The following is a 5,885-nucleotide window of genomic DNA, read 5'->3' as shown; positions in this document are numbered from 1 at the left end:
GAGAAAAGCTGGGCTCCTGACAGCATCCACACTGCTGTCCCCGGCTCTGGCCACAAAAGACGGGGCAACCGTCAAAGGAGCCAGATGGAGGGCAGGTTCCCGAGAAAGGTATTTTGACTCAAGACTTAAGCAGGAGCCAATTTACACCTCAGACACTTATTTCAGGGAGTCCATGCCACGCCTGCAAAGCAGAGTCCCAGCCCTCAGCCCAAGCACACTAAGCACTGCCCTCCACAACACGGCGCTGGGGCGGCCTTCTCACGGCTCCCAGAGGACTCAGGTGCAGCCAATCTCGGACCTGAACGTCCCGGTCCATTTTCCCTACACCACATAAGCCATTTCTGTGGGCGATGGGTCAGTGGGGCACTCAGAAGTTAGGAGATGCTCCACCTTGCATTTGGGAAGTAGTTTACTCAGAACAATGGCACCTTGCTGAACCCAGGCACAGCAGTCCCCTCACCGTCCGTCCTCCCACTGGACTGTAGCTTGCTCCCCTACAGAGGAGGCGCATCGGAGGACCGAGCTCACCGTCTCTCTGGGGCATGGGGAGTCCTTGACAGTCCACCCTCCTCTCAGTAGCTGCCCTAAACCACAGGTGACTCCACACGGCGCTGCACCAAGTTGAAGGCTGCTTCCCCCAGGATCCCAGTCTGGCTCTATCCCAACAAAGCGGGTGGCTACTGACCCTTCACAGGGACCTCCTGGCCAACCTTGCCCACCCTAAGCTCACAGGAAGCTGTGGCGGGAGCTTATATGCAGCTTTGTTTCCAGGAGAGACAGATGGGATGGGGCAGTCGGGCTAGGACTTGTACCTTTGCACAACTATTTCCTATTTCCTTTGACTCTGGTCACACAGAGGGGGTGGTGGCTGATAGGGAGAGCGTACAGTAACCCCGACAGAGTCCCTCAGACATATGGTGTCCCAACGCGTGGGTCTCCGTCCTTCTCCTCCTTGCCTTTCCCCAGTCCTGCTGTGGCAGTTCCCCTCAAAACCTTCTCTCTGGTTCCCCACCCCACACTCCAGTAAAATTGCCCCTTGCCCTCTCAGGAAGAGTTCTGAGGACTCCCCACTGTCCAAGTTTCCCCAACTCTATGCATAGCAGTGGGAGGAGGAGGCAGGAAGCCTCCAGGAGTTGGAAGGTAGTAATACCTACTCATTCTCCACCCAGCATGACCCAAAGCTGTTTGCCTCAAGAATGGCACAAGGCAAGGCCATCTCACCACAGCAGGGATTACTTTTCTTTCATATGTCACACAATTTAGTCTGGCAGACACCTGCAGGCCACCCATGTGCCGATTTCAGTCAGCTGTCATGTTTCATTTGAGCTTCGTGTTTGGGTTCTCTATGTCTAAACAGCTACTTAGACATTTGGGAGATTTTGCATTACAAAAATTCTTGCTTCTGGCTCACCTGAAAAGAAAAAAAAAAAGTAAATTGAGGATTAGAGCCCACATTCCAAAGAAGACACAAGCAGCTGGGTCTGAGGAAGGGCTCAGACCAGTTTCGACTCAGAATGCTCTCAAGTGGCCGTGCCCCCCGCTGGCCTGCTTCACTGTGATAAAATGCCCAATTGTTCCCTGGAAGCACCTGCGTTTGGAGCTTTGGGGGCAGACCGAGGGAAAACTGCCTAGTCCCCCATTGCCTTACTTCGACTCCGTTTCTCTTTTTCTTGTCAACTTATTTGCTTTATCTCCACCCCACCAAAACTAACTTCAGGTGGGCAATCTGCCAGGCATTCCTCTTAGGCACAGGTACTGATGATATGGCATGAACAAAGGAAAGAAAGAAAATTATCTGAGCCTCATGGAGCTTTGATCTCAGTGTGTCAGAGAGTAGCCAAGATACAAGACGTAAATATGAAGCGTTTTCAAAGTGACACGTGTCAAGAAAGGGAAAAGAACGCAAAGAATGGGGAACTGAAATTCCGGGCAGGAGGCCGAAATTGGAGAGATAGGAAGGCCAGGGAGAGCCTCACTGTGAACATGTTGAATAAGACCTGAACGCTATTGGAGAACTGGCTCTGTGCCCGTTTGGGGAAGGAACATTCCAGGTAGAGGGCACGGAGTGCTGAGGCCCCAAGGCGCTACCATCAAGGCATGTTGAAGAAACACTGAGGATACCAGCAGGGCTGGAGCTGAGTAAGCAAAGCAGATGATATCACAAAGGGAGTTCACGTTGCTGATGAGGATCTGGGAGAAGCAGATAGCTTAGAGCCTTTGAGGTCCTAGGATGGAATTTGGCTTTTACACTGAATGTGATGGGGAGCCATGTGAGTGCTTTTAGCAGAGGTATGATGGGATTTGTGTCATATTTTAACAGGATCACTCTTGAAACTCTGGCTAGTAGTCTGTATGTGGTTCAAGGATGGAAAAAGTCATTTCACTTTGGTACTATTTAATAATGTACGTAGCAGATAACGGTGTTAATCCAGTCTGGTGGTCGTAGTTGTGATGGGAATTGTTTGAATTCTGGCTGTATTTTGAAGCAGAGCTCCATGATTTGACCTTAGACGAGATATCTATTTGAAGAGAAATACAGGGGCTATTGATGACAACAGTGCATTTTGTGATATCGTTGAACCACCGAACCTTCCAAGGGAAAAAACAGATGAAGGATTTGGGCTCTCACACTGCCTTTGTTTGGGTGTATAATGACGATGAAGTCTCCTACTAGAGCATGAGAAACTGATAAAATGTCTATAAATTTTTACTGTCAGCTTCACAGCCTCAGAATATTCGAACTTTCTATTAAAACCAGGTGATGACTAAAAGATGCCATCATAATAATGGGAGGCAGATACCCTAAACAGAGTTTTCCATGGATTTAAGACAGTTAGTACAGGATTTAAAGTAATCGGCTGTTCAAAAGGAGGCATGATTCAGACCGGCTTTGAAATTGTTCCCTGTCTGGGTAAAGGACAGATGCCTATACTAACGTAGAAGTGTTCAAGTTCATTGTCTAGGTCACAATCCAGTCCACGTTCTCCTTTCTAAGTATAAGTGAGTTAAAATGGAGGTGGGTATGGTATTAATGATTAGTTATTAGTGATGTGATTACATAGTCAATCAGTCTTGGTTTGTGCATGCATTAGTATGAAAGGTCAGAATCTTCCAACCTTTTCCTCCAGATCATTACTAGTAACAATTGCAAAGTGCTAATTTGGAATGCTAAAAGTCTCCTTTCCTATCTTAGAGATAGGAATCCTCGTCCTGTATTTTTCTTAATAAAAGTAGTGCTTGGTCCTGGCATATTTGTAATGGGTATGTATACCTTCTCTTCCAGATTGAAATTGTGCCACAGCTCAAAATAATATTTTAGTTGAGGATTCAGAGGGCTAATAAATAAAATCTTTTTTCTCTTTGCAAGTTTTGTAACCATTTGAGAGACAGGCACAATAGTCACGCAAATTGAGGTTAAAATATCTCCTTTACAATTCATAAAAACTGGATTAGGAGGACATCCTTTGTTATGAGGCCACAAGGACTTCCTCATACTTCACACAGCCATAGGCAGAGCTAGATAACTGCAGGCCTCCCAGATAGGGACAGAAGCCCCTGACCCACAAAGCTTACTCTCTCTTTGAGAATAAATTAAATTGCCTAAGAGAGATACATTCAAGAGACAACTCAAAAAGTTTCTCACATGTTCAATTCCTCTCAAATTCATCAATTAGAGACGTCACTTGGAGATATGAAACCAGTGGAATGAGGATCCTATTTCACAACCACTATACATATTACTTTGTAGGAGAAACAAAAATTATATCTCTTTAAAATAATTTTATTGCGGTATATAATTGGCATATGATATATTAGCTTCATATGTACAGCAAAATGATTTGGTATTTGTATATGTTGTGAAATAATTAGAATAAGTCTAGTTAAAATCCATCACCACACATAGTTCTAAATTTTTTCCTCACAATGAGAACTTTTAAGATTTACTCTCTTAACAACTTTCAAATATACAGCACGGTATTATTAACCATAGTCATCATGCTGTACTTTACATCCTCAGGACTTAGTTATTTTACAACTGGAAGTTTGCACATTTTGACTCCCTTCACCCATTTCGTCTACCACTTCTTAACTTTGTGCAGTTAATATTTGCATAACATCTTGAGCAAAATTTGCAATGGGTTATAGTTTAAGGGATCAATATTTTCAGGACGGTTTTAATGTCCTTTAAAAAATCATTTCAAGAGGCTTCTGAGATAAACCATGAATTTCCTAGCTCACTCATTAAAGAAGCAATGGTAGATTGAAGGAGGGCCTCATCAAGTGTGGGCATGACTCCTCTGACTTCCCTATAATCTTGTCTCCATCATGAAAAGAGAGAACAATACCACTGGTTGACCACAGGAGTCACTAATAAACCTACTGGCTTAAAAGAGAGTAAAATGTGGATAGAGGAACACTCTTTCACTAAAATCACTTTAAAATCTCAGATAAAATATGACAATCCTCCTTTTAAATGTATAGCTAAGCTTTCAAGAATATGAGTAAAATCCCCAGAGACCAACAATGAAGAGAGAACTGAAAAAAGCAGTAAGCATATGACCTGATGCTTTTGTAGCATGGAGAGAGAAGGATGTTGTCCCAGTAACTGCAGAATTTAGAAAAGAAAATAAAGCCTTAAGCATTATTAAATTGGGTGTTGGGAACTAAGGTCTCCTTGCCTTTCCATATAATAGTAAGCGTAATCTTTTAAAAATATAAATGAGATTATATCATCCTCTTGCTTAAAACTCCCCAAAGGCTTTCTATTACAGTTGATATACCGTCTAATCTTCTTGCTTTACACTGAAAGCCCTAGATCATGCATTTTCAACCAGGATGATATTGCCCACAAGGGAGAGAAAATTGATCCTTGTCTGGGAGATAAAAAAAAATCTTAGCTATTACAATGGTTTGTGGTCCTTCAAAGCTCAACTATATCTGACAATATCATATACCTTAGAATTTAATTACTCTCTTTAAGTTTTCATGTATATCATAAGAACAATATTGACATGGACTTCATGGAAAATATACAAAATGTATGCAAGGCCAGTGCTACAAAACCATGGCAAACAGATGGCTGTGATTGGAGGACTTTCAATCCATTGCTCATTTCTGAAGTAATGTCATGAGAAGTGGCCTGTGTGTGCCTATTGGCTGGTATTGACTGCCCTTATATTTTGTCCTCCACACCCTTGCGTGTGAAAAAAGTCAATGATTTACAAATGAATATCTAGCAGCTAGTTAAAACTTATTTTCACGTATCAAGCAAAAGTTAAAACTCTAGTTCACTAAGAATATTTAAGAAATTGATTTTTTTCAGTTTGTTTGCTTTTCTGGAAAAATAGGTTTTGAATTATTTTTAAAAATTTGATTATATTGATATGTACATAAATTGCTAATTTGCATATGTAAATTGTATACATTATAATTTATGTAAATAAATGAATGCCACCATAAGTTATTCAACAAATACTGTTGTTAGATGTTAATATTTTCCTAATTTTTAATTTAACATCTATCTTCAAACTTTACTTATTCTTAACCCTACATAAAGCTTATTTTTATGTGTGTATGTATGTATCTTTATGTATTAAGCACGTATACGCACGCATTTACTAAATAGATACTTTGCCATTTAAGATATTTTTGATTGCAAGTAATAGAAAACCCAGATTCAAGTTGCTTTAACTATAAAGAAATTTCTTACCTTGTTTATTTGGAGTCAAAACTAGGACTCAGGGAATGATATAATCAGAAGCTAAGTTAAATGATCAAAGGGCTCAGAGTATTTCCATTCCCTCTTTTGTTACCTTCATTCTGCTTGTTTTGCCCTCAGGCTGGTTACAGAGATTCCAAGAGTCATACACAAACATAGCATTATC

The sequence above is a fragment of the Pteropus vampyrus genome, unplaced genomic scaffold (genome assembly GCF_000151845.1).
Source record: "Pteropus vampyrus isolate Shadow unplaced genomic scaffold, Pvam_2.0 Scaffold191, whole genome shotgun sequence".
Classification (NCBI taxonomy): domain Eukaryota; kingdom Metazoa; phylum Chordata; class Mammalia; order Chiroptera; family Pteropodidae; genus Pteropus; species Pteropus vampyrus.
The sequence above is the reverse complement of the archived record's forward strand: the minus strand, read 5'-3'. Positions refer to the sequence as shown.